The sequence below is a fragment of the Phalangium opilio genome, unplaced genomic scaffold, assembly GCF_054372755.1.
Source record: "Phalangium opilio isolate 3A_F unplaced genomic scaffold, DU_Popi_V2 ptg000077l_1, whole genome shotgun sequence".
NCBI lineage: Eukaryota > Metazoa > Arthropoda > Arachnida > Opiliones > Phalangiidae > Phalangium > Phalangium opilio.
This window is the reverse complement of record NW_028324185.1, coordinates 630,369-648,180: the sequence shown is the minus strand read 5'-3', so window position 1 is coordinate 648,180 and position 17,812 is coordinate 630,369. Positions and strand designations below refer to the sequence as shown.

The 17,812-nt window shown below is 40.6% G+C and overlaps 75 non-coding genes across 75 annotated transcripts; all 75 read left to right on the top strand.

Moving 5' to 3' along the window:
* Positions 1 to 61: 61 nt before the first annotated feature.
* TRNAR-ACG (transfer RNA arginine (anticodon ACG)) lies at positions 62 to 134 on the top strand. The gene has a single exon. It is a non-coding gene; the product is annotated as a tRNA-Arg (tRNA).
* Positions 135 to 225: 91 nt separating this feature from the next.
* On the top strand, positions 226 to 298 carry TRNAR-ACG (transfer RNA arginine (anticodon ACG)). The gene has a single exon. It is a non-coding gene; the product is annotated as a tRNA-Arg (tRNA).
* Positions 299 to 389: 91 nt separating this feature from the next.
* Positions 390 to 462, top strand: TRNAR-ACG (transfer RNA arginine (anticodon ACG)). Its single transcript has one exon. It is a non-coding gene; the product is annotated as a tRNA-Arg (tRNA).
* Positions 463 to 553: 91 nt separating this feature from the next.
* Positions 554 to 626, top strand: TRNAR-ACG (transfer RNA arginine (anticodon ACG)). Its single transcript has one exon. It is a non-coding gene; the product is annotated as a tRNA-Arg (tRNA).
* A 91-nt stretch (positions 627 to 717) lies between these two features.
* Positions 718 to 790, top strand: TRNAR-ACG (transfer RNA arginine (anticodon ACG)). The gene has a single exon. It is a non-coding gene; the product is annotated as a tRNA-Arg (tRNA).
* A 412-nt stretch (positions 791 to 1,202) lies between these two features.
* On the top strand, positions 1,203 to 1,275 carry TRNAR-ACG (transfer RNA arginine (anticodon ACG)). The gene has a single exon. It is a non-coding gene; the product is annotated as a tRNA-Arg (tRNA).
* Positions 1,276 to 1,360: 85 nt separating this feature from the next.
* TRNAR-UCG (transfer RNA arginine (anticodon UCG)) lies at positions 1,361 to 1,433 on the top strand. The gene has a single exon. It is a non-coding gene; the product is annotated as a tRNA-Arg (tRNA).
* An 86-nt stretch (positions 1,434 to 1,519) lies between these two features.
* TRNAR-UCG (transfer RNA arginine (anticodon UCG)) lies at positions 1,520 to 1,592 on the top strand. Its single transcript has one exon. It is a non-coding gene; the product is annotated as a tRNA-Arg (tRNA).
* Positions 1,593 to 1,683: 91 nt separating this feature from the next.
* On the top strand, positions 1,684 to 1,756 carry TRNAR-ACG (transfer RNA arginine (anticodon ACG)). Its single transcript has one exon. It is a non-coding gene; the product is annotated as a tRNA-Arg (tRNA).
* Positions 1,757 to 1,847: 91 nt separating this feature from the next.
* Positions 1,848 to 1,920, top strand: TRNAR-ACG (transfer RNA arginine (anticodon ACG)). Its single transcript has one exon. It is a non-coding gene; the product is annotated as a tRNA-Arg (tRNA).
* Positions 1,921 to 2,011: 91 nt separating this feature from the next.
* Positions 2,012 to 2,084, top strand: TRNAR-ACG (transfer RNA arginine (anticodon ACG)). The gene has a single exon. It is a non-coding gene; the product is annotated as a tRNA-Arg (tRNA).
* Positions 2,085 to 2,175: 91 nt separating this feature from the next.
* TRNAR-ACG (transfer RNA arginine (anticodon ACG)) lies at positions 2,176 to 2,248 on the top strand. The gene has a single exon. It is a non-coding gene; the product is annotated as a tRNA-Arg (tRNA).
* A 91-nt stretch (positions 2,249 to 2,339) lies between these two features.
* On the top strand, positions 2,340 to 2,412 carry TRNAR-ACG (transfer RNA arginine (anticodon ACG)). The gene has a single exon. It is a non-coding gene; the product is annotated as a tRNA-Arg (tRNA).
* A 570-nt stretch (positions 2,413 to 2,982) lies between these two features.
* On the top strand, positions 2,983 to 3,055 carry TRNAR-UCG (transfer RNA arginine (anticodon UCG)). The gene has a single exon. It is a non-coding gene; the product is annotated as a tRNA-Arg (tRNA).
* Positions 3,056 to 3,141: 86 nt separating this feature from the next.
* Positions 3,142 to 3,214, top strand: TRNAR-UCG (transfer RNA arginine (anticodon UCG)). The gene has a single exon. It is a non-coding gene; the product is annotated as a tRNA-Arg (tRNA).
* Positions 3,215 to 3,305: 91 nt separating this feature from the next.
* TRNAR-ACG (transfer RNA arginine (anticodon ACG)) lies at positions 3,306 to 3,378 on the top strand. The gene has a single exon. It is a non-coding gene; the product is annotated as a tRNA-Arg (tRNA).
* Positions 3,379 to 3,469: 91 nt separating this feature from the next.
* Positions 3,470 to 3,542, top strand: TRNAR-ACG (transfer RNA arginine (anticodon ACG)). The gene has a single exon. It is a non-coding gene; the product is annotated as a tRNA-Arg (tRNA).
* A 91-nt stretch (positions 3,543 to 3,633) lies between these two features.
* On the top strand, positions 3,634 to 3,706 carry TRNAR-ACG (transfer RNA arginine (anticodon ACG)). Its single transcript has one exon. It is a non-coding gene; the product is annotated as a tRNA-Arg (tRNA).
* Positions 3,707 to 3,797: 91 nt separating this feature from the next.
* TRNAR-ACG (transfer RNA arginine (anticodon ACG)) lies at positions 3,798 to 3,870 on the top strand. Its single transcript has one exon. It is a non-coding gene; the product is annotated as a tRNA-Arg (tRNA).
* Positions 3,871 to 3,961: 91 nt separating this feature from the next.
* On the top strand, positions 3,962 to 4,034 carry TRNAR-ACG (transfer RNA arginine (anticodon ACG)). Its single transcript has one exon. It is a non-coding gene; the product is annotated as a tRNA-Arg (tRNA).
* A 569-nt stretch (positions 4,035 to 4,603) lies between these two features.
* Positions 4,604 to 4,676, top strand: TRNAR-UCG (transfer RNA arginine (anticodon UCG)). The gene has a single exon. It is a non-coding gene; the product is annotated as a tRNA-Arg (tRNA).
* An 86-nt stretch (positions 4,677 to 4,762) lies between these two features.
* Positions 4,763 to 4,835, top strand: TRNAR-UCG (transfer RNA arginine (anticodon UCG)). The gene has a single exon. It is a non-coding gene; the product is annotated as a tRNA-Arg (tRNA).
* Positions 4,836 to 4,926: 91 nt separating this feature from the next.
* On the top strand, positions 4,927 to 4,999 carry TRNAR-ACG (transfer RNA arginine (anticodon ACG)). The gene has a single exon. It is a non-coding gene; the product is annotated as a tRNA-Arg (tRNA).
* Positions 5,000 to 5,090: 91 nt separating this feature from the next.
* Positions 5,091 to 5,163, top strand: TRNAR-ACG (transfer RNA arginine (anticodon ACG)). The gene has a single exon. It is a non-coding gene; the product is annotated as a tRNA-Arg (tRNA).
* A 91-nt stretch (positions 5,164 to 5,254) lies between these two features.
* Positions 5,255 to 5,327, top strand: TRNAR-ACG (transfer RNA arginine (anticodon ACG)). Its single transcript has one exon. It is a non-coding gene; the product is annotated as a tRNA-Arg (tRNA).
* Positions 5,328 to 5,418: 91 nt separating this feature from the next.
* TRNAR-ACG (transfer RNA arginine (anticodon ACG)) lies at positions 5,419 to 5,491 on the top strand. The gene has a single exon. It is a non-coding gene; the product is annotated as a tRNA-Arg (tRNA).
* Positions 5,492 to 5,582: 91 nt separating this feature from the next.
* TRNAR-ACG (transfer RNA arginine (anticodon ACG)) lies at positions 5,583 to 5,655 on the top strand. The gene has a single exon. It is a non-coding gene; the product is annotated as a tRNA-Arg (tRNA).
* A 570-nt stretch (positions 5,656 to 6,225) lies between these two features.
* TRNAR-UCG (transfer RNA arginine (anticodon UCG)) lies at positions 6,226 to 6,298 on the top strand. Its single transcript has one exon. It is a non-coding gene; the product is annotated as a tRNA-Arg (tRNA).
* An 86-nt stretch (positions 6,299 to 6,384) lies between these two features.
* TRNAR-UCG (transfer RNA arginine (anticodon UCG)) lies at positions 6,385 to 6,457 on the top strand. The gene has a single exon. It is a non-coding gene; the product is annotated as a tRNA-Arg (tRNA).
* A 91-nt stretch (positions 6,458 to 6,548) lies between these two features.
* TRNAR-ACG (transfer RNA arginine (anticodon ACG)) lies at positions 6,549 to 6,621 on the top strand. Its single transcript has one exon. It is a non-coding gene; the product is annotated as a tRNA-Arg (tRNA).
* A 91-nt stretch (positions 6,622 to 6,712) lies between these two features.
* Positions 6,713 to 6,785, top strand: TRNAR-ACG (transfer RNA arginine (anticodon ACG)). Its single transcript has one exon. It is a non-coding gene; the product is annotated as a tRNA-Arg (tRNA).
* Positions 6,786 to 6,871: 86 nt separating this feature from the next.
* TRNAR-UCG (transfer RNA arginine (anticodon UCG)) lies at positions 6,872 to 6,944 on the top strand. The gene has a single exon. It is a non-coding gene; the product is annotated as a tRNA-Arg (tRNA).
* An 86-nt stretch (positions 6,945 to 7,030) lies between these two features.
* Positions 7,031 to 7,103, top strand: TRNAR-UCG (transfer RNA arginine (anticodon UCG)). The gene has a single exon. It is a non-coding gene; the product is annotated as a tRNA-Arg (tRNA).
* A 90-nt stretch (positions 7,104 to 7,193) lies between these two features.
* On the top strand, positions 7,194 to 7,266 carry TRNAR-ACG (transfer RNA arginine (anticodon ACG)). Its single transcript has one exon. It is a non-coding gene; the product is annotated as a tRNA-Arg (tRNA).
* Positions 7,267 to 7,351: 85 nt separating this feature from the next.
* Positions 7,352 to 7,424, top strand: TRNAR-UCG (transfer RNA arginine (anticodon UCG)). The gene has a single exon. It is a non-coding gene; the product is annotated as a tRNA-Arg (tRNA).
* A 90-nt stretch (positions 7,425 to 7,514) lies between these two features.
* TRNAR-ACG (transfer RNA arginine (anticodon ACG)) lies at positions 7,515 to 7,587 on the top strand. Its single transcript has one exon. It is a non-coding gene; the product is annotated as a tRNA-Arg (tRNA).
* A 248-nt stretch (positions 7,588 to 7,835) lies between these two features.
* On the top strand, positions 7,836 to 7,908 carry TRNAR-ACG (transfer RNA arginine (anticodon ACG)). Its single transcript has one exon. It is a non-coding gene; the product is annotated as a tRNA-Arg (tRNA).
* Positions 7,909 to 7,994: 86 nt separating this feature from the next.
* Positions 7,995 to 8,067, top strand: TRNAQ-UUG (transfer RNA glutamine (anticodon UUG)). The gene has a single exon. It is a non-coding gene; the product is annotated as a tRNA-Gln (tRNA).
* An 86-nt stretch (positions 8,068 to 8,153) lies between these two features.
* On the top strand, positions 8,154 to 8,226 carry TRNAR-UCG (transfer RNA arginine (anticodon UCG)). The gene has a single exon. It is a non-coding gene; the product is annotated as a tRNA-Arg (tRNA).
* A 248-nt stretch (positions 8,227 to 8,474) lies between these two features.
* Positions 8,475 to 8,547, top strand: TRNAR-UCG (transfer RNA arginine (anticodon UCG)). The gene has a single exon. It is a non-coding gene; the product is annotated as a tRNA-Arg (tRNA).
* Positions 8,548 to 8,633: 86 nt separating this feature from the next.
* On the top strand, positions 8,634 to 8,706 carry TRNAR-UCG (transfer RNA arginine (anticodon UCG)). Its single transcript has one exon. It is a non-coding gene; the product is annotated as a tRNA-Arg (tRNA).
* A 91-nt stretch (positions 8,707 to 8,797) lies between these two features.
* TRNAR-ACG (transfer RNA arginine (anticodon ACG)) lies at positions 8,798 to 8,870 on the top strand. Its single transcript has one exon. It is a non-coding gene; the product is annotated as a tRNA-Arg (tRNA).
* Positions 8,871 to 8,961: 91 nt separating this feature from the next.
* On the top strand, positions 8,962 to 9,034 carry TRNAR-ACG (transfer RNA arginine (anticodon ACG)). The gene has a single exon. It is a non-coding gene; the product is annotated as a tRNA-Arg (tRNA).
* Positions 9,035 to 9,125: 91 nt separating this feature from the next.
* TRNAR-ACG (transfer RNA arginine (anticodon ACG)) lies at positions 9,126 to 9,198 on the top strand. Its single transcript has one exon. It is a non-coding gene; the product is annotated as a tRNA-Arg (tRNA).
* A 91-nt stretch (positions 9,199 to 9,289) lies between these two features.
* On the top strand, positions 9,290 to 9,362 carry TRNAR-ACG (transfer RNA arginine (anticodon ACG)). The gene has a single exon. It is a non-coding gene; the product is annotated as a tRNA-Arg (tRNA).
* A 91-nt stretch (positions 9,363 to 9,453) lies between these two features.
* On the top strand, positions 9,454 to 9,526 carry TRNAR-ACG (transfer RNA arginine (anticodon ACG)). The gene has a single exon. It is a non-coding gene; the product is annotated as a tRNA-Arg (tRNA).
* Positions 9,527 to 10,096: 570 nt separating this feature from the next.
* Positions 10,097 to 10,169, top strand: TRNAR-UCG (transfer RNA arginine (anticodon UCG)). The gene has a single exon. It is a non-coding gene; the product is annotated as a tRNA-Arg (tRNA).
* An 86-nt stretch (positions 10,170 to 10,255) lies between these two features.
* Positions 10,256 to 10,328, top strand: TRNAR-UCG (transfer RNA arginine (anticodon UCG)). Its single transcript has one exon. It is a non-coding gene; the product is annotated as a tRNA-Arg (tRNA).
* A 91-nt stretch (positions 10,329 to 10,419) lies between these two features.
* TRNAR-ACG (transfer RNA arginine (anticodon ACG)) lies at positions 10,420 to 10,492 on the top strand. Its single transcript has one exon. It is a non-coding gene; the product is annotated as a tRNA-Arg (tRNA).
* A 91-nt stretch (positions 10,493 to 10,583) lies between these two features.
* Positions 10,584 to 10,656, top strand: TRNAR-ACG (transfer RNA arginine (anticodon ACG)). Its single transcript has one exon. It is a non-coding gene; the product is annotated as a tRNA-Arg (tRNA).
* Positions 10,657 to 10,742: 86 nt separating this feature from the next.
* TRNAR-UCG (transfer RNA arginine (anticodon UCG)) lies at positions 10,743 to 10,815 on the top strand. Its single transcript has one exon. It is a non-coding gene; the product is annotated as a tRNA-Arg (tRNA).
* Positions 10,816 to 10,901: 86 nt separating this feature from the next.
* Positions 10,902 to 10,974, top strand: TRNAR-UCG (transfer RNA arginine (anticodon UCG)). Its single transcript has one exon. It is a non-coding gene; the product is annotated as a tRNA-Arg (tRNA).
* A 90-nt stretch (positions 10,975 to 11,064) lies between these two features.
* On the top strand, positions 11,065 to 11,137 carry TRNAR-ACG (transfer RNA arginine (anticodon ACG)). The gene has a single exon. It is a non-coding gene; the product is annotated as a tRNA-Arg (tRNA).
* Positions 11,138 to 11,222: 85 nt separating this feature from the next.
* TRNAR-UCG (transfer RNA arginine (anticodon UCG)) lies at positions 11,223 to 11,295 on the top strand. Its single transcript has one exon. It is a non-coding gene; the product is annotated as a tRNA-Arg (tRNA).
* A 90-nt stretch (positions 11,296 to 11,385) lies between these two features.
* TRNAR-ACG (transfer RNA arginine (anticodon ACG)) lies at positions 11,386 to 11,458 on the top strand. Its single transcript has one exon. It is a non-coding gene; the product is annotated as a tRNA-Arg (tRNA).
* Positions 11,459 to 11,706: 248 nt separating this feature from the next.
* TRNAR-ACG (transfer RNA arginine (anticodon ACG)) lies at positions 11,707 to 11,779 on the top strand. Its single transcript has one exon. It is a non-coding gene; the product is annotated as a tRNA-Arg (tRNA).
* An 86-nt stretch (positions 11,780 to 11,865) lies between these two features.
* On the top strand, positions 11,866 to 11,938 carry TRNAQ-UUG (transfer RNA glutamine (anticodon UUG)). The gene has a single exon. It is a non-coding gene; the product is annotated as a tRNA-Gln (tRNA).
* An 86-nt stretch (positions 11,939 to 12,024) lies between these two features.
* Positions 12,025 to 12,097, top strand: TRNAR-UCG (transfer RNA arginine (anticodon UCG)). The gene has a single exon. It is a non-coding gene; the product is annotated as a tRNA-Arg (tRNA).
* Positions 12,098 to 12,187: 90 nt separating this feature from the next.
* Positions 12,188 to 12,260, top strand: TRNAR-ACG (transfer RNA arginine (anticodon ACG)). Its single transcript has one exon. It is a non-coding gene; the product is annotated as a tRNA-Arg (tRNA).
* Positions 12,261 to 12,829: 569 nt separating this feature from the next.
* On the top strand, positions 12,830 to 12,902 carry TRNAR-ACG (transfer RNA arginine (anticodon ACG)). Its single transcript has one exon. It is a non-coding gene; the product is annotated as a tRNA-Arg (tRNA).
* A 91-nt stretch (positions 12,903 to 12,993) lies between these two features.
* TRNAR-ACG (transfer RNA arginine (anticodon ACG)) lies at positions 12,994 to 13,066 on the top strand. Its single transcript has one exon. It is a non-coding gene; the product is annotated as a tRNA-Arg (tRNA).
* A 244-nt stretch (positions 13,067 to 13,310) lies between these two features.
* TRNAR-UCG (transfer RNA arginine (anticodon UCG)) lies at positions 13,311 to 13,383 on the top strand. Its single transcript has one exon. It is a non-coding gene; the product is annotated as a tRNA-Arg (tRNA).
* Positions 13,384 to 13,473: 90 nt separating this feature from the next.
* Positions 13,474 to 13,546, top strand: TRNAR-ACG (transfer RNA arginine (anticodon ACG)). The gene has a single exon. It is a non-coding gene; the product is annotated as a tRNA-Arg (tRNA).
* Positions 13,547 to 14,116: 570 nt separating this feature from the next.
* On the top strand, positions 14,117 to 14,189 carry TRNAR-ACG (transfer RNA arginine (anticodon ACG)). The gene has a single exon. It is a non-coding gene; the product is annotated as a tRNA-Arg (tRNA).
* Positions 14,190 to 14,280: 91 nt separating this feature from the next.
* TRNAR-ACG (transfer RNA arginine (anticodon ACG)) lies at positions 14,281 to 14,353 on the top strand. Its single transcript has one exon. It is a non-coding gene; the product is annotated as a tRNA-Arg (tRNA).
* Positions 14,354 to 14,597: 244 nt separating this feature from the next.
* TRNAR-UCG (transfer RNA arginine (anticodon UCG)) lies at positions 14,598 to 14,670 on the top strand. Its single transcript has one exon. It is a non-coding gene; the product is annotated as a tRNA-Arg (tRNA).
* Positions 14,671 to 15,574: 904 nt separating this feature from the next.
* Positions 15,575 to 15,647, top strand: TRNAR-UCG (transfer RNA arginine (anticodon UCG)). Its single transcript has one exon. It is a non-coding gene; the product is annotated as a tRNA-Arg (tRNA).
* An 86-nt stretch (positions 15,648 to 15,733) lies between these two features.
* TRNAR-UCG (transfer RNA arginine (anticodon UCG)) lies at positions 15,734 to 15,806 on the top strand. Its single transcript has one exon. It is a non-coding gene; the product is annotated as a tRNA-Arg (tRNA).
* Positions 15,807 to 15,892: 86 nt separating this feature from the next.
* Positions 15,893 to 15,965, top strand: TRNAR-UCG (transfer RNA arginine (anticodon UCG)). Its single transcript has one exon. It is a non-coding gene; the product is annotated as a tRNA-Arg (tRNA).
* A 255-nt stretch (positions 15,966 to 16,220) lies between these two features.
* On the top strand, positions 16,221 to 16,293 carry TRNAR-ACG (transfer RNA arginine (anticodon ACG)). The gene has a single exon. It is a non-coding gene; the product is annotated as a tRNA-Arg (tRNA).
* An 86-nt stretch (positions 16,294 to 16,379) lies between these two features.
* TRNAR-UCG (transfer RNA arginine (anticodon UCG)) lies at positions 16,380 to 16,452 on the top strand. The gene has a single exon. It is a non-coding gene; the product is annotated as a tRNA-Arg (tRNA).
* A 90-nt stretch (positions 16,453 to 16,542) lies between these two features.
* Positions 16,543 to 16,615, top strand: TRNAR-ACG (transfer RNA arginine (anticodon ACG)). The gene has a single exon. It is a non-coding gene; the product is annotated as a tRNA-Arg (tRNA).
* Positions 16,616 to 17,023: 408 nt separating this feature from the next.
* TRNAR-ACG (transfer RNA arginine (anticodon ACG)) lies at positions 17,024 to 17,096 on the top strand. The gene has a single exon. It is a non-coding gene; the product is annotated as a tRNA-Arg (tRNA).
* An 86-nt stretch (positions 17,097 to 17,182) lies between these two features.
* Positions 17,183 to 17,255, top strand: TRNAR-UCG (transfer RNA arginine (anticodon UCG)). Its single transcript has one exon. It is a non-coding gene; the product is annotated as a tRNA-Arg (tRNA).
* Positions 17,256 to 17,345: 90 nt separating this feature from the next.
* TRNAR-ACG (transfer RNA arginine (anticodon ACG)) lies at positions 17,346 to 17,418 on the top strand. Its single transcript has one exon. It is a non-coding gene; the product is annotated as a tRNA-Arg (tRNA).
* The last annotated feature ends 394 nt before the right edge of the window (positions 17,419 to 17,812 follow it).

Sequence of the window (17,812 nt, the reverse complement as noted above, 5' to 3'; positions counted from 1 at the left end):
ATAACGGAAGGGAAATTTATAATATTGCAATGCTTCAATAGCATCTAGATAAACAGCTAACGGGCTTGTGGCGCAATGGATAACGCGTCTGCCTACGGAGCAGAAGATTCCAGGTTCGAGTCCTGGCGAGCTCGGTATTAACATTTAAAGATGATAATTAGAGTATAACGGAAGGGAAATTTATAATATTGCAATGCTTCAATAGCATCTAGATAAACAGCTAACGGGCTTGTGGCGCAATGGATAACGCGTCTGCCTACGGAGCAGAAGATTCCAGGTTCGAGTCCTGGCGAGCTCGGTATTAACATTTAAAGATGATAATTAGAGTATAACGGAAGGGAAATTTAAAATGTTGCAATGCTTCAATAGCATCTAGATAAACAACTAACGGGCTTGTGGCGCAATGGATAACGCGTCTGCCTACGGAGCAGAAGATTCCAGGTTCGAGTCCTGGCGAGCTCGGTATTATCGTTTAAAGAATATAATTAGAGTATAACGGAAGGGAAATTTATAATGTTGCAATGCTTCAATAGCATCTAGATAAACAGCTAACGGGCTTGTGGCGCAATGGATAACGCGTCTGCCTACGGAGCAGAAGATTCCAGGTTCGAGTCCTGGCGAGCTCGGTATTAACATTTCAAGATGATAATTAGAGTATAACGGAAGGGAAATTTATAATATTGCAATGCTTCAATAGCATCTAGATAAACAACTAACGGACTTGTGGCGCAATGGATAACGCGTCTGCCTACGGAGCAGAAGATTCCAGGTTCGAGTCCTGGCAAGCTCGGTGTTTGTTTTGTAAAAGATCTTTATGCGTCATAAAAAATGCATAAATACAATGTTTGGAAAAGTTGTTTTTAATACGGAGCAAGAGCTTGTAGCGTAATGGATAAAGCGTATGGCTTCGAAGCAGAGGGTTCCAGGTTCGAGTCTTGGCAATCTCGGAAAAAACATTTTAAGATGATTATTAGAGTACAACGTAGGACAAATTTATAATATTGCAATGCCTCAATAGCATTTTGATCGACCTCTAACGGGCTTGTCGCGCAATGGATTACGCGTCTGCCTACTGAGCAGAAGATTCCAAGTTCGAGTCCTGGCGAGCTCGGTATTAACATTTAAAGATGATAATTAGAGTATAACGGAAGGGAAATTTATAATATTGCAATGCTTCAATAGCATCTAGATAAACAGCCAACGGGCTTGTGGCGCAATGGATAACGGGTCTGCCTACGGAGCAGAAGATTCCAGGTTCGAGTCCTGGCAAGCTCGGTGTTTTTTTTAGTAAAAGATCTTTTATGCGTCATTAAAAATGCATAAATACAATGTTTGGAAAAGTTTTTATATTAGAGAGCAAGGGCTTGTAGCGTAATGGATAACGCGTCTGCTTTCGAAGCAGAAGATTCCAGGTTCGAATCCTGGCAAGCTCGGTGTTTATTTTAGTGAAAGGTCTTTTATGCGTCATAAAAAATGCATAAATACAATGTTTGGAAAAGTTTTTTATAGTAGAAAGCAAGGGCTTGTAGCGTAATGGATAACGCGTCTGCCTTCGAAGCAGAAGATTCCAGGTTCGAGTCCTGGCGAGCTCGGTATTAACATTTAAAGATGATAATTAGAGTATAACGGAAGGGAAATTTATAATATTGCAATGCTTCAATAGCATCTAGATAAACAGCTAACGGGCTTGTGGCGCAATGGATAACGCGTCTGCCTACGGAGCAGAAGATTCCAGGTTCGAGTCCTGGCGAGCTCGGTATTAACATTTAAAGATGATAATTAGAGTATAACGGAAGGGAAATTTATAATATTGCAGTGCTTCAATAGCATCTAGATAAACAGCTAACGGGCTTGTGGCGCAATGGATAACGCGTCTGCCTACGGAGCAGAAGATTCCAGGTTCGAGTCCTGGCGAGCTCGGTATTAACATTTAAAGATGATAATTAGAGTATAACGGAAGGGAAATTTAAAATGTTGCAATGCTTCAATAGCATCTAGATAAACAACTAACGGGCTTGTGGCGCAATGGATAACGCGTCTGCCTACGGAGCAGAAGATTCCAGGTTCGAGTCCTGGCGAGCTCGGTATTATCGTTTAAAGAATATAATTAGAGTATAACGGAAGGGAAATTTATAATGTTGCAATGCTTCAATAGCATCTAGATAAACAGCTAACGGGCTTGTGGCGCAATGGATAACGCGTCTGCCTACGGAGCAGAAGATTCCAGGTTCGAGTCCTGGCGAGCTCGGTATTAACATTTCAAGATGATAATTAGAGTATAACGGAAGGGAAATTTATAATATTGCAATGCTTCAATAGCATCTAGATAAACAACTAACGGACTTGTGGCGCAATGGATAACGCGTCTGCCTACGGAGCAGAAGATTCCAGGTTCGAGTCCTGGCAAGCTCGGTGTTTGTTTTGTAAAAGATCTTTATGCGTCATAAAAAATGCATAAATACAATGTTTGGAAAAGTTGTTTTTAATACGGAGCAAGAGCTTGTAGCGTAATGGATAAAGCGTATGGCTTCGAAGCAGAGGGTTCCAGGTTCGAGTCTTGGCAATCTCGGAAAAAACATTTAAAGATGATTATTAGAGTACAACGTAGGAAAAATTTATAATATTGCAATGCCTCAATAGCATTTTGATCGACCTCTAACGGGCTTGTCGCGCAATGGATTACGCGTCTGCCTACGGAGCAGAAGATTCCAGGTTCGAGTCCTGGCGAGCTCGGTATTAACATTTAAAGATGATAATTAGAGTATAACGGAAGGGAAATTTATAATATTGCAATGCTTCAATAGCATCTAGATAAACAGCCAACGGGCTTGTGGCGCAATGGATAACGCGTCTGCCTACGGAGCAGAAGACTCCAGGTTGAAGTCCTGGAAAGCTCGGTCTTTATTTTAGTAAAAGATCTTTATGCGTCAAAAAAAATGCATAAATACAATGTTTGGAAAAGTTTTTTATATTAGAGAGCAAGGGCTTGTAGCGTAATGGATAACGCGTCTGCCTTCGAAGCAGAAGATTCCAGGTTCGAGTCCTGGCAAGCTCGTTGTTTGTTTTAGTGAAAGGTCTTTTATGCGTCATAAAAAATGCATAAATACAATGTTTGGTAAAGTTTTTTATAGTAGAAAGCAAGGGCTTGTAGCGTAATGGATAACGCGTCTGCCTTCGAAGCAGAAGATTCCAGGTTCGAGTCCTGGCGAGCTCGGTATTAACATTTAAAGATGATAATTAGAGTATAACGGAAGGGAAATTTATAATATTGCAATGCTTCAATAGCATCTAGATAAACAGCTAACGGGCTTGTGGCGCAATGGATAACGCGTCTGCCTACGGAGCAGAAGATTCCAGGTTCGAGTCCTGGCGAGCTCGGTATTAACATTTAAAGATGATAATTAGAGTATAACGGAAGGGAAATTTATAATATTGCAATGCTTCAATAGCATCTAGATAAACAGCTAACGGGCTTGTGGCGCAATGGATAACGCGTCTGCCTACGGAGCAGAAGATTCCAGGTTCGAGTCCTGGCGAGCTCGGTATTAACATTTAAAGATGATAATTAGAGTATAACGGAAGGGAAATTTAAAATGTTGCAATGCTTCAATAGCATCTAGATAAACAACTAACGGGCTTGTGGCGCAATGGATAACGCGTCTGCCTACGGAGCAGAAGATTCCAGGTTCGAGTCCTGGCGAGCTCGGTATTATCGTTTAAAGAATATAATTAGAGTATAACGGAAGGGAAATTTATAATGTTGCAATGCTTCAATAGCATCTAGATAAACAGCTAACGGGCTTGTGGCGCAATGGATAACGCGTCTGCCTACGGAGCAGAAGATTCCAGGTTCGAGTCCTGGCGAGCTCGGTATTAACATTTCAAGATGATAATTAGAGTATAACGGAAGGGAAATTTATAATATTGCAATGCTTCAATAGCATCTAGATAAACAACTAACGGACTTGTGGCGCAATGGATAACGCGTCTGCCTACGGAGCAGAAGATTCCAGGTTCGAGTCCTGGCAAGCTCGGTGTTTGTTTTGTAAAAGATCTTTATGCGTCATAAAAAATGCATAAATACAATGTTTGGAAAAGTTGTTTTTAATACGGAGCAAGAGCTTGTAGCGTAATGGATAAAGCGTATGGCTTCGAAGCAGAGGGTTCCAGGTTCGAGTCTTGGCAATCTCGGAAAAACATTTAAAGATGATTATTAGAGTACAACGTAGGAAAAATTTATAATATTGCAATGCCTCAATAGCATTTTGATCGACCTCTAACGGGCTTGTCGCGCAATGGATTACGCGTCTGCCTACGGAGCAGAAGATTCCAGGTTCGAGTCCTGGCGAGCTCGGTATTAACATTTAAAGATGATAATTAGAGTATAACGGAAGGGAAATTTATAATATTGCAATGCTTCAATAGCATCTAGATAAGCAGCCAACGGGCTTGTGGCGCAATGGATAACGCGTCTGCCTACGGAGCAGAAGACTCCAGGTTGAAGTCCTGGAAAGCTCGGTCTTTATTTTAGTAAAAGATCTTTATGCGTCAAAAAAAATGCATAAATACAATGTTTGGAAAAGTTTTTTATATTAGAGAGCAAGGGCTTGTAGCGTAATGGATAACGCGTCTGCCTTCGAAGCAGAAGATTCCAGGTTCGAGTCCTGGCAAGCTCGTTGTTTGTTTTAGTGAAAGGTCTTTTATGCGTCATAAAAAATGCATAAATACAATGTTTGGTAAAGTTTTTTATAGTAGAAAGCAAGGGCTTGTAGCGTAATGGATAACGCGTCTGCCTTCGAAGCAGAAGATTCCAGGTTCGAGTCCTGGCGAGCTCGGTATTAACATTTAAAGATGGTAATTAGAGTATAACGGAAGGGAAATTTATAATATTGCAATGCTTCAATAGCATCTAGATAAACAGCTAACGGGCTTGTGGCGCAATGGATAACGCGTCTGCCTACGGAGCAGAAGATTCCAGGTTCGAGTCCTGGCGAGCTCGGTATTAACATTTAAAGATGATAATTAGAGTATAACGGAAGGGAAATTTATAATATTGCAATGCTTCAATAGCATCTAGATAAACAGCTAACGGGCTTGTGGCGCAATGGATAACGCGTCTGCCTACGGAGCAGAAGATTCCAGGTTCGAGTCCTGGCGAGCTCGGTATTAACATTTAAAGATGATAATTAGAGTATAACGGAAGGGAAATTTAAAATGTTGCAATGCTTCAATAGCATCTAGATAAACAACTAACGGGCTTGTGGCGCAATGGATAACGCGTCTGCCTACGGAGCAGAAGATTCCAGGTTCGAGTCCTGGCGAGCTCGGTATTATCGTTTAAAGAATATAATTAGAGTATAACGGAAGGGAAATTTATAATGTTGCAATGCTTCAATAGCATCTAGATAAACAGCTAACGGGCTTGTGGCGCAATGGATAACGCGTCTGCCTACGGAGCAGAAGATTCCAGGTTCGAGTCCTGGCGAGCTCGGTATTAACATTTCAAGATGATAATTAGAGTATAACGGAAGGGAAATTTATAATATTGCAATGCTTCAATAGCATCTAGATAAACAACTAACGGACTTGTGGCGCAATGGATAACGCGTCTGCCTACGGAGCAGAAGATTCCAGGTTCGAGTCCTGGCAAGCTCGGTGTTTGTTTTGTAAAAGATCTTTATGCGTCATAAAAAATGCATAAATACAATGTTTGGAAAAGTTGTTTTTAATACGGAGCAAGAGCTTGTAGCGTAATGGATAAAGCGTATGGCTTCGAAGCAGAGGGTTCCAGGTTCGAGTCTTGGCAATCTCGGAAAAAACATTTAAAGATGATTATTAGAGTACAACGTAGGAAAAATTTATAATATTGCAATGCCTCAATAGCATTTTGATCGACCTCTAACGGGCTTGTCGCGCAATGGATTACGCGTCTGCCTACGGAGCAGAAGATTCCAGGTTCGAGTCCTGGCGAGCTCGGTATTAACATTTAAAGATGATAATTAGAGTATAACGGAAGGGAAATTTATAATATTGCAATGCTTCAATAGCATCTAGATAAACAGCCAACGGGCTTGTGGCGCAATGGATAACGCGTCTGCCTACGGAGCAGAAGACTCCAGGTTGAAGTCCTGGAAAGCTCGGTCTTTATTTTAGTAAAAGATCTTTATGCGTCAAAAAAAATGCATAAATACAATGTTTGGAAAAGTTTTTTATATTAGAGAGCAAGGGCTTGTAGCGTAATGGATAACGCGTCTGCCTTCGAAGCAGAAGATTCCAGGTTCGAGTCCTGGCAAGCTCGTTGTTTGTTTTAGTGAAAGGTCTTTTATGCGTCATAAAAAATGCATAAATACAATGTTTGGTAAAGTTTTTTATAGTAGAAAGCAAGGGCTTGTAGCGTAATGGATAACGCGTCTGCCTTCGAAGCAGAGGGTTCCAGGTTCGAGTCTTGGCAATCTCGGAATAAACATTTAAAGATGATTATTAGAGTACAACGTAGGAGAAATTAATAATATTGCAATGCCTCAATAGCATTTTGATCGACCTCGAACGGGCTTGTCGCGCAATGGATAACGCGTCTGCCTACGGAGCAGAAGATTCCAGGTTCGAGTCCTGGCGAGCTCGGTATTAACATTTAAAGATGATAATTAGAGTATAACGGAAGGGAAATTTATAATATTGCAATGCTTCAATAGCATCTAGATAAACCGCTAACGGGCTTGTGGCGCAATGGATAACGCGTCTGCCTACGGAGCAGAAGATTCCAGGTTCGAGTCCTGGCAAGCTCGGTGTTTGTTTTAGTAAAAGATCTTTTATGCGTTATTAAAAATGCATAAATAGAATGTTTGGAAAAGATTTTTATATTAGAGAGCATGGGCTTGTAGCGTAATGGATAACGCGTCTGCTTTCGAAGCAGAAGATTCCAGGTTCGAGTCGTGGCAAGCTCGTTGTTTGTTTTAGTGAAAGGTCTTTTATGCGTCATAAAAAATGCATATATACAATGTTTGGAAAAGTTTTTTATAGTAGAAAGCAAGGGCTTGTAGCGTAATGGATAACGCGTCTGCCTTCGAAGCAGAAGATTCCAGGTTCGAGTCCTGGCGAGCTCGGTATTAATATTTAAAGATGATAATTGAGTATAACGGAAGGGAAATTTATAATGTTGCAATGCTTCAATAGCATCTAGATAGACAGCTAACGGGCTTGTGGCGCAATGGATAACGCGTCTGCCTACGGAGCAGAAGATTCCAGGTTCGAGTCCTGGCAAGCTCGGTGTTTGTTTTAGTAAAAGATCTTTATGCGTCAAAAAAAATGCATAAATACAATGTTTGGAAAAGTTTTTTATATTAGAGAGCAAGGGCTTGTAGCGTAATGGATAACGCGTCTGCCTTCGAAGCAGAAGATTCCAGGTTCGAGTCCTGGCGAGCTCGGTATTAATATTTAAAGATGATAATTGAGTATAACGGAAGGGAAATTTATAATGTTGCAATGCTTCAATAGCATCTAGATAAACAGCTAACGGGCTTGTGGCGCAATGGATAACGCGTCTGCCTACGGAGCAGAAGATTCCAGGTTCGAGTCCTGGCAAGCTCGGTGTTTGTTTTGTAAAAGATCTTTATGCGTCATAAAAAATGCATAAATACAATGTTTGGAAAAGTTGTTTTTGTTAGAGAGCAAGGGCTTGTAGCGTAATGGATAACGCGTCTGCCTTCGAAGTAGAAGATTCCAGGTTCTAGTCCTGGCGAGCTCGGTATTAACATTTAAAGATGATAATTAGAGTATAACGGAAGGGAAATTTATAATATTGCAATGCTTCAATAGCATCTAGATAAACAGCTAACGGGCTTGTGGCGCAATGGATAACGCGTCTGCCTACGGAGCAGAAGATTCCAGGTTCGAGTCCTGGCATGCTCGGTGTTTGTTTTAGTTAAAGATCTTTTATGCGTCATTAAAAATGCATAAATACAATGTTTGGAAAAGTTTTTTATATTAGAGAGCAAGGGCTTGTAGCGTAATGGATAACGCGTCTGCCTTTGAAGCAGAAGATTCCAGGTTCGAGTCCTGACAAGCTCGGTGTTTGTTTTAGTGAAAGATCGTTTATGCGTCATAAAAAATGCCTAAATACAATGTTTGGAAAAGTTTTTTATAGTAGAAAGCAAAGGCTTGTAGCGTAATGGATTACGCGTCTGCCTTCGAAGCAGAAGATTCCAGGTTCGAATCCTGGCGAGCTCGGTATTAACATTTAAAGATGATAATTGAGAATAACGGAAGGGAAATTTATAATGTTGCAATGCTTCAATAGCATCTAGATAAACAGCTAACGGGCTTGTGGCGCAATGGATAACGCGTCTGCCTACGGAGCAGAAGACTCCAGGTTGAAGTCCTGGAAAGCTCGGTCTTTATTTTAGTAAAAGATCTTTATGCGTCAAAAAAAATGCATAAATACAATGTTTGGAAAAGTTTTTTATATTAGAGAGCAAGGGCTTGTAGCGTAATGGATAACGCGTCTGCCTTCGAAGCAGAAGATTCCAGGTTCGAGTCCTGGCAAGCTCGTTGTTTGTTTTAGTGAAAGGTCTTTTATGCGTCATAAAAAATGCATAAATACAATGTTTGGTAAAGTTTTTTATAGTAGAAAGCAAGGGCTTGTAGCGTAATGGATAACGCGTCTGCCTTCGAAGCAGAAGATTCCAGGTTCGAGTCCTGGCGAGCTCGGTATTAACATTTAAAGATGGTAATTAGAGTATAACGGAAGGGAAATTTATAATATTGCAATGCTTCAATAGCATCTAGATAAACAGCTAACGGGCTTGTGGCGCAATGGATAACGCGTCTGCCTACGGAGCAGAAGATTCCAGGTTCGAGTCCTGGCGAGCTCGGTATTAACATTTAAAGATGATAATTAGAGTATAACGGAAGGGAAATTTATAATATTGCAATGCTTCAATAGCATCTAGATAAACAGCTAACGGGCTTGTGGCGCAATGGATAACGCGTCTGCCTACGGAGCAGAAGATTCCAGGTTCGAGTCCTGGCGAGCTCGGTATTAACATTTAAAGATGATAATTAGAGTATAACGGAAGGGAAATTTAAAATGTTGCAATGCTTCAATAGCATCTAGATAAACAACTAACGGGCTTGTGGCGCAATGGATAACGCGTCTGCCTACGGAGCAGAAGATTCCAGGTTCGAGTCCTGGCGAGCTCGGTATTATCGTTTAAAGAATATAATTAGAGTATAACGGAAGGGAAATTTATAATGTTGCAATGCTTCAATAGCATCTAGATAAACAGCTAACGGGCTTGTGGCGCAATGGATAACGCGTCTGCCTACGGAGCAGAAGATTCCAGGTTCGAGTCCTGGCGAGCTCGGTATTAACATTTCAAGATGATAATTAGAGTATAACGGAAGGGAAATTTATAATATTGCAATGCTTCAATAGCATCTAGATAAACAACTAACGGACTTGTGGCGCAATGGATAACGCGTCTGCCTACGGAGCAGAAGATTCCAGGTTCGAGTCCTGGCAAGCTCGGTGTTTGTTTTGTAAAAGATCTTTATGCGTCATAAAAAATGCATAAATACAATGTTTGGAAAAGTTGTTTTTAATACGGAGCAAGAGCTTGTAGCGTAATGGATAAAGCGTATGGCTTCGAAGCAGAGGGTTCCAGGTTCGAGTCTTGGCAATCTCGGAAAAAACATTTAAAGATGATTATTAGAGTACAACGTAGGAAAAATTTATAATATTGCAATGCCTCAATAGCATTTTGATCGACCTCTAACGGGCTTGTCGCGCAATGGATTACGCGTCTGCCTACGGAGCAGAAGATTCCAGGTTCGAGTCCTGGCGAGCTCGGTATTAACATTTAAAGATGATAATTAGAGTATAACGGAAGGGAAATTTATAATATTGCAATGCTTCAATAGCATCTAGATAAACAGCCAACGGGCTTGTGGCGCAATGGATAACGCGTCTGCCTACGGAGCAGAAGACTCCAGGTTGAAGTCCTGGAAAGCTCGGTCTTTATTTTAGTAAAAGATCTTTATGCGTCAAAAAAAATGCATAAATACAATGTTTGGAAAAGTTTTTTATATTAGAGAGCAAGGGCTTGTAGCGTAATGGATAACGCGTCTGCCTTCGAAGCAGAAGATTCCAGGTTCGAGTCCTGGCAAGCTCGTTGTTTGTTTTAGTGAAAGGTCTTTTATGCGTCATAAAAAATGCATAAATACAATGTTTGGTAAAGTTTTTTATAGTAGAAAGCAAGGGCTTGTAGCGTAATGGATAACGCGTCTGCCTTCGAAGCAGAGGGTTCCAGGTTCGAGTCTTGGCAATCTCGGAATAAACATTTAAAGATGATTATTAGAGTACAACGTAGGAGAAATTAATAATATTGCAATGCCTCAATAGCATTTTGATCGACCTCGAACGGGCTTGTCGCGCAATGGATAACGCGTCTGCCTACGGAGCAGAAGATTCCAGGTTCGAGTCCTGGCGAGCTCGGTATTAACATTTAAAGATGATAATTAGAGTATAACGGAAGGGAAATTTATAATATTGCAATGCTTCAATAGCATCTAGATAAACCGCTAACGGGCTTGTGGCGCAATGGATAACGCGTCTGCCTACGGAGCAGAAGATTCCAGGTTCGAGTCCTGGCAAGCTCGGTGTTTGTTTTAGTAAAAGATCTTTTATGCGTTATTAAAAATGCATAAATAGAATGTTTGGAAAAGATTTTTATATTAGAGAGCATGGGCTTGTAGCGTAATGGATAACGCGTCTGCTTTCGAAGCAGAAGATTCCAGGTTCGAGTCGTGGCAAGCTCGTTGTTTGTTTTAGTGAAAGGTCTTTTATGCGTCATAAAAAATGCATATATACAATGTTTGGAAAAGTTTTTTATAGTAGAAAGCAAGGGCTTGTAGCGTAATGGATAACGCGTCTGCCTTCGAAGCAGAAGATTCCAGGTTCGAGTCCTGGCGAGCTCGGTATTAATATTTAAAGATGATAATTGAGTATAACGGAAGGGAAATTTATAATGTTGCAATGCTTCAATAGCATCTAGATAGACAGCTAACGGGCTTGTGGCGCAATGGATAACGCGTCTGCCTACGGAGCAGAAGATTCCAGGTTCGAGTCCTGGCAAGCTCGGTGTTTGTTTTAGTAAAAGATCTTTATGCGTCAAAAAAAATGCATAAATACAATGTTTGGAAAAGTTTTTTATATTAGAGAGCAAGGGCTTGTAGCGTAATGGATAACGCGTCTGCCTTCGAAGCAGAAGATTCCAGGTTCGAGTCCTGGCGAGCTCGGTATTAATATTTAAAGATGATAATTGAGTATAACGGAAGGGAAATTTATAATGTTGCAATGCTTCAATAGCATCTAGATAAACAGCTAACGGGCTTGTGGCGCAATGGATAACGCGTCTGCCTACGGAGCAGAAGATTCCAGGTTCGAGTCCTGGCAAGCTCGGTGTTTGTTTTGTAAAAGATCTTTATGCGTCATAAAAAATGCATAAATACAATGTTTGGAAAAGTTGTTTTTGTTAGAGAGCAAGGGCTTGTAGCGTAATGGATAACGCGTCTGCCTTCGAAGTAGAAGATTCCAGGTTCTAGTCCTGGCGAGCTCGGTATTAACATTTAAAGATGATAATTAGAGTATAACGGAAGGGAAATTTATAATATTGCAATGCTTCAATAGCATCTAGATAAACAGCTAACGGGCTTGTGGCGCAATGGATAACGCGTCTGCCTACGGAGCAGAAGATTCCAGGTTCGAGTCCTGGCATGCTCGGTGTTTGTTTTAGTTAAAGATCTTTTATGCGTCATTAAAAATGCATAAATACAATGTTTGGAAAAGTTTTTTATATTAGAGAGCAAGGGCTTGTAGCGTAATGGATAACGCGTCTGCCTTTGAAGCAGAAGATTCCAGGTTCGAGTCCTGACAAGCTCGGTGTTTGTTTTAGTGAAAGATCGTTTATGCGTCATAAAAAATGCCTAAATACAATGTTTGGAAAAGTTTTTTATAGTAGAAAGCAAAGGCTTGTAGCGTAATGGATTACGCGTCTGCCTTCGAAGCAGAAGATTCCAGGTTCGAATCCTGGCGAGCTCGGTATTAACATTTAAAGATGATAATTGAGAATAACGGAAGGGAAATTTATAATGTTGCAATGCTTCAATAGCATCTAGATAAACAGCTAACGGGCTTGTGGCGCAATGGATAACGCGTCTGCCTACGGAGCAGAAGATTCCAGGTTCGAGTCCTGGCAAGCTCGGTGTTTGTTTTAGTAAAATATCTTTATGCGTCATAAAAAATGCATAAATACAATGTTTGGAAAGGTTTTTTATAGTAGAAAGAAAGGGCTTTTAGCGTAATGGATAACGCGTCTGCCTTCGAAGCAGAAGATTCCAGGTTCGAGTTTTGGCAACCCCGGTGTTTGTTTTAGTAAAAGATCTTTATGCGTCATAAAAAATGCATAAATACAATGTTTGGAAAAGTTGTTTATAATACGGAGCAAGAGCTTGTAGCGTAATGGATAAAGCGTCTGGCTTCGAAGCAGAAGGTTCCAGGTTCGAGTCTTGGCAATCTCGGAATAAACATTTAAAGATGATTATAAGAGTACAACGTAGGAGAAATTTATAATATTGCAATGCCTCAATAGCATTTGATCGACCTCTAACGGGCTTGTAGCACAATGGATTACGCGTCTGCAACGGAGCAGAAGATTCCAGGTTCGAGTCCTGGCGAGCTCGGTATTAACAATTAAAGATGATAGTTAGAGTATAACGGAAGGGAAATTGATAATATTGCAATGCTTCAATAGCATCTAGAGAAACAGCTAACGGGCTTGTGGCGCAATGGATAACGCGTCTGCCTACGGAGCAGAAGATTCCAGGTTCGAGTCCTGGCGAGCTCGGTATTAACATTTAAAGATGATAATTAGAGTATAACGGAAGGGAAATTTATAATATTGCAATGCTTCAATAGCATCTAGATAAACAGCTAACGGGCTTGTGGCGCAATGGATAACGCGTCTGCCTACGGAGCAGAAGATTCCAGGTTCGAGTCCTGGCAAGCTCGGTGTTTGTTTTAGTAAAAGATCTTTTATGCGTCATTAAAAATGCATAAATACAATGTTTGGAAAAGTTTTTTATGTTAGAGAACAAGGGCTTGAAGCGTAATGGATAACGCGTATGCCTTCGAAGCAGAAGATTCCAGGTTCGAGTCCTGGCAAGCTCGGTGTTTGTTTTAGTGAAAGATCTTTTATGCGTCACAAAAATGCATAAATACAATGTTTGGAAAAGTTTTTTACAGTAGAAAGCAGGGGCTTGTAGCGTAATGGATTACGCGTCTGCCTTCGAAGCAGAAGATTCCAGGTTCGAGTCCTGGCGAGCTCGGTATTAACATTTAAAGATGATAATTGAGAATAACGGAAGGGAAATTTATAATGTTGCAATGCTTCAATAGCATCTAGATAAACAGCTAACGGGCTTGTGGCGCAATGGATAACGCGTCTGCCTACGGAGCAGAAGATTCCAGGTTCGAGTCCTGGCAAGCTCGGTGTTTGTTTTAGTAAAATATCTTTATGCGTCATAAAAAATGCATAAATACAATGTTTGGAAAGGTTTTTTATAGTAGAAAGAAAGGGCTTTTAGCGTAATGGATAACGCGTCTGCCTTCGAAGCAGAAGATTCCAGGTTCGAGTTTTGGCAACCCCGGTGTTTGTTTTAGTAAAAGATCTTTATGCGTCATAAAAAATGCATAAATACAATGTTTGGAAAAGTTGTTTATAATACGGAGCAAGAGCTTGTAGCGTAATGGATAAAGCGTCTGGCTTCGAAGCAGAAGGTTCCAGGTTCGAGTCTTGGCAATCTCGGAATAAACATTTAAAGATGATTATTAGAGTACAACGTAGGAGAAATTTATAATATTGCAATGCCTCAATAGCATTTTGATCGACCTCTAACGGGCTTGTAGCACAATGGATTACGCGTCTGCAACGGAGCAGAAGATTCCAGGTTCGAGTCCTGGCGAGCTCGGTATTAACAATTAAAGATGATAGTTAGAGTATAACGGAAGGGAAATTGATAATATTGCAATGCTTCAATAGCATCTAGAGAAACAGCTAACGGGCTTGTGGCGCAATGGATAACGCGTCTGCCTACGGAGCAGAAGATTCCAGGTTCGAGTCCTGGCGAGCTCGGTATTAACATTTAAAGATGATAATTAGAGTATAACGGAAGGGAAATTTATAATATTGCAATGCTTCAATAGCATCTAGATAAACAGCTAACGGGCTTGTGGCGCAATGGATAACGCGTCTGCCTACGGAGCAGAAGATTCCAGGTTCGAGTCCTGGCAAGCTCGGTGTTTGTTTTAGTAAAAGATCTTTTATGCGTCATTAAAAATGCATAAATACAATGTTTGGAAAAGTTTTTTATATTAGAGAGCAATGGCTTGTAGCGTGATGGATAACGCGTCTGCCTTCGAAGCAGAAGATTCCAGGTTTGAGTCCTGGCAAGCTCGGTGTTTGTTTTAGTGAAAGATCTTTTATGCGTCGTAAAAATGCATAAATACAATGTTTGGAAAAGTTTTTTATAGTAGAAAGCAAGGGCTTGTAGCGTAATGGATAACGCGTCTGCCTTCGAAGCAGAAGATTCCAGGTTCGGGTCCTGGCGAGCTCGGTATTATCATTTAAAGAATATAATTAGAGTATAACGGAAGGGAAATTTATAATGTTGCAATGCTTCAATAGCATCTAGATAAACAACTAACGGGCTTGTGGCGCAATGGATAACGCGTCTGCCTACGGAGCAGAAGATTCCAGGTTCGAGGTTTGGCAAGCTCGGTGTTTGTTTTAGTAAAAGATCTTTATGCGTCATAAAAAATGCATAAATACAATGTTTGTAAAAGTTGTTTATAATACGGAGCAAGAGCTTGTAGCGTAATTGATAAAGCGTCTGGCTTCGAAGCAGAAGGTTCCAGGTTCGACTCTTGGCAATCTCGGAATAAACACATAAAGATGATTATTAGAGTACAACGTAGGAGAAATTTATAATATTGCAATGCCTCAATAGCATTTTGATCGACCTCTAACGGGCTTGTCGCGCAATGGATTACGCGTCTGCAACGGAGCAGAAGATTCCAGGTTCGAGTCCTGGCGAGCTCGGTATTAACATTTAAAGATGATAATTAGAGTATAACGGAAGGGAAATTTATAATATTGCAATGCTTCAATAGCATATAGATAAACAGCTAACGGGCTTGTGGCGCAATGGATAACGCGTCTGCCTACGGAGCAAAAAATTCCAGGTTCGAGTCCTGGCGAGCTCGGTATTAACATTTAAAGATTGGAATTAGAGTATAACGGAAGGGAAATTTATAATATTGCAATGCTTCAATAGCATCTAGATAAAAAGCTAACGGGCTTGTGGCGCAATGGATAACGCGTCTGCCTACGGAGCAGAAAATTCCAGGTTCGAGTCCTGGCGAGATCGGTATTAACATTTAAAGATGATAATTAGAGTATAACGGAAGGGAAATTTATAATATTGCAATGCTTCAATAGCATCTAGATAAACAGCTAACGGGCTTGTGGCGCAATGGATAACGCGTCTGCCTTCGAAGCAGAAGATTCCAGGTTCGAGTCCTGGCAAGCTCGGTGTTTGTTTTAGTGAAAGATCTTTTATGCGTCATAAAAAATGCATAAATACAATGTTTGGAAAAGGTTTTTATAGTAGAAAGCAAGGGCTTGTGGCGTAATGGATAACGCGTCTGCCTTCGAAGCAGAAGATTCCAGGTTCGAGTCCTGGCAAGTTCGGTGTTTATTTTAGTGAAAGGTCTTTTATGCGTCATAAAAAATGCATAAATACAATGTTTGGAAAAGTTTTTTATAGTAGAAAGGAAGGGCTTGTAGCGTAATGGTTAACGCGTCTGCCTTCGAAGCAGAAGATTCCAGGTTCGAGTCTTGGCAATTTCGGAATAAACATTTAAAGATGATTATTAGAGTACAACGTTGGAGAAATTTATAATATTGCAATGCCTCAATAGCATTTTGATCGATCTCTAACGGGCTTGTCGCGCAATGGATAACGCGTCTGCCTACGGAGCAGAAGATTCCAGGTTCGAGTACTGGCGAGCTCGGTATTAACATTTAAAGATGATAATTAGAGTATAACGGAAGGGAAATTTATAATATTGCAATGCATCAATAGCATCTAGATAAACAGCTAACGGGCTTGTGGCGCAATGGATAACGGGTCTGCCTACGGAGCAGAAGATTCCAGGTTCGAGTCCTGGCAAGCTCGGTGTTTGTTTTAGTAAAAGATCTTTTATGCGTCATTAAAAATGCATAAATACAAGGTTTGGAAAAGTTGTTTATGTTAGAGAGCAAGGGCTTGTAGCGTAATGGATAACGCGTCTGCCTTCGAAGCAGAAGATTCCATGTTCGAGTCCTGGCGAGCTCGGTATTAATATTTAAAGATGATAATTGAGTATAACGGAAGGGAAATTTATAATGTTGCAATGCTTCAATAGCATCTAGATAAACAGCTAACGGACTTGTGGCGCAATGGATAACGCGTCTGCCTACGGAGCAGAAGATTCCAGGTTCGAGTCCTGGCAAGCTCGGTGTTTGTTTTAGTAAAAGATCTTTTATGCGTCATTAAAAATGCATAAATACAATGTTTGGAAAAGTTTTTTATGTTAGAGAACAAGGGCTTGAAGCGTAATGGATAACGCGTATGCCTTCGAAGCAGAAGATTCCAGGTTCGAGTCCTGGCAAGCTCGGTGTTTGTTTTAGTGAAAGATCTTTTATGCGTCACAAAAATGCATAAATACAATGTTTGGAAAAGTTTTTTATAGTAGAAAGCAGGGGCTTGTAGCGTAATGGATTACGCGTCTGCCTTCGAAGCAGAAGATTCCAGGTTCGAGTACTGGCGAGCTCGGTATTAACATTTAAAGATGATAATTAGAGTATAACGGAAGGGAAATTTATAATATTGCAATGCATCAATAGCATCTAGATAAACAGCTAACGGGCTTGTGGCGCAATGGATAACGGGTCTGCCTACGGAGCAGAAGATTCCAGGTTCGAGTCCTGGCAAGCTCGGTGTTTGTTTTAGAAAAAGATCTTTTATGCGTCATTAAAAATGCATAAATACAATGTTTGGAAAAGTTGTTTATGTTAGAGAGCAAGGGCTTGTAGCGTAATGGATAACGCGTCTGCCTTCGAAGCAGAAGATTCCATGTTCGAGTCCTGGCGAGCTCGGTATTAATATTTAAAGATGATAATTGAGTATAACGGAAGGGAAATTTATAATGTTGCAATGCTTCAATAGCATCTAGATAAACAGCTAAAGGACTTGTGGCGCAATGGATAACGCGTCTGCCTACGGAGCAGAAGATTCCAGGTTCGAGTCCTGGCAAGCTCGGTGTTTGTTTTAGTAAAAGATCTTTATGCGTCATAAAAAATGCATAAATACAATGTTTGGAAAAGTTGTTTATAATACGGAGCAAGAGCTTGTAGCGTAATTGATAAAGCGTCTGGCTTCGAAGCAGAAGGTTCCAGGTTCGACTCTTGGCAATCTCGGAATAAACACATAAAGATGATTATTAGAGTACAACGTAGGAGAAATTTATAATATTGCAATGCCTCAATAGCATTTTGATCGACCTCTAACGGGCTTGAAGCACAATGGATTACGTGTCTGCAACGGAGCAGAAGATTCCAGGTTCGAGTCCTGGCGAGCTCGGTATTAACATTTAAAGATGATAATTAGAGTATAACGGAAGGGAAATTGATAATATTGCAATGCTTCAATAGCA